The sequence below is a fragment of the Mizuhopecten yessoensis genome, unplaced genomic scaffold (genome assembly GCF_002113885.1).
Source record: "Mizuhopecten yessoensis strain PY_sf001 unplaced genomic scaffold, ASM211388v2 scaffold715703, whole genome shotgun sequence".
NCBI lineage: Eukaryota > Metazoa > Mollusca > Bivalvia > Pectinida > Pectinidae > Mizuhopecten > Mizuhopecten yessoensis.
Window position 1 is genome coordinate 10,945 of NW_018479749.1, and position 1,832 is coordinate 12,776.

Genomic DNA, 1,832 nt, shown 5'->3' on the forward strand with positions numbered 1-1,832 from the left:
AATTGCTAATGGTGTTGGCACTGTAAATTCCCTTCTGTAATAGTTCTTCAATAAAGACTTGTTTGAATTCTTTTTGAGTCTTCTCACTTCATCTACAACTCTTTTGGTCTTTGCATGTAGACTTACTTTATTGACATCCGTTGGAATTAGACCACACAGCTGACATAGATTTGTTTTCAAATCGTTCACAATCCCATGAACCCATTGGAAAAGTTCCAATATACTTTGATTTGTTAATGACATAATGACAGTTCATCAATCAATAAACATTTTCATATTTACCAGCAAACAAAATACTGCGTATAAATGAAAAAATACACAATTACTGTTTTGTTTGTTACTTCAGTAATAAACTGTTAGCATATATGGAACTGAAGGAAATGCAATAATTAATTTCATAATAACGTTTCAACAACACTTAAAGACAGATACAATGAGTTTTACTCTCCAAATGTTTTTGTTCTTTTATTGTTACCTGAATTGTTGTTATTATTGGTCGCATACTATTGTGTGACAGATATGTTTATATATACCTTAATAGTATTTCAAAACAACCTTCTTTGTTGTCCAAGCATTATTCCATGTTATGGTTTCTAAAAATGAGAAACAAACAATTTTTGGGTGTTGGTGAAATTAGTAAAAAAACAAGCGTTAAACAATGAGAATGCAAATTTAAAAAGAAAGTTTACCTGACCACTGGTTTTACTATGTACCTCCATAATATCATTATCTACCACACCACGGAATAACACGATGACTGATTCACCAGATAGAAATGTGAATGCAACATGTTGTATCAAAGCTCCTATTGCAGTCAAAGTTTCAGGACCTAAACAAACCGTCAGTAACAACATCAGAAAATGGTGCATAATGATACAGTCCTAAGGAGAATAATTTAAACGTAATGGGGCCGGGATGTTATTGCCCTTTGTAATATTATTATTGGACCTTGTGAACATGATAACTTAAATAAATGTTAACCGAGTTTGATGAAACTTTGTATGCAGCCATGTATCAAAAAGATCTCGGACGAGTTTTAAAAAGGAAATTATTTGACGGTAACTTACAGAGTTATTGCCCTTTGTTATAATATTATTATTGGACCTTGTGAACACGAGAACTTTGTATACCGCGGTGGCCAAGTGGTTAAGGCATTTGACATTCTGCTACTGCTAGCCCTCCACCACTGGGTCGCAGGTTTAAAACTTATGTGGGGCAGTTGCCCAGATACTGGCCGTAGGTCGTTGTTTTTTCTCTGGGAACTCTGGCATTCCTCCACCACCAAAACCTGGCACGTCCTCAAATGACCATAGCTGATAATAGGACGTTAAAAACAAACAAACCAATCATGGTATACCACAGAAGTTAGTTAGATTAACAGTTTCGGTCAATTACAGTTATGAAATGTGAGAAAAAGTTTTCAACCATATGAAATTAATGGCGATTTTGTTAATTTTAAATACCCAGGAGAAAAAAGCCAATAAATAATATGTATAAATCTGCTTCATCATATTGTGTTTATTGGTATTTTGAACCACAATTTGATGTATTTTATAGTGTGCAGGTTGTATGGTAGACCCCTAAAGACTCTCCAGCTGGAGGCCAGCTTTTGTTCCTTTTGATGAAGACATTCTCCCTCAAGACAAGGACAAGACACTTGTTAGTCAACCTTACTTTCACATATTTTGGACGGATTGTGTAAGTTTTGTGTCTGATTTATTAATTATAAGGCACTGTAACAAGACATTTTAATAGATTTTCATGATTCTATAATCAGTATATGAAATTATTACATGTTCCTTAGATCTTTGTTATATAACACATATACTGTG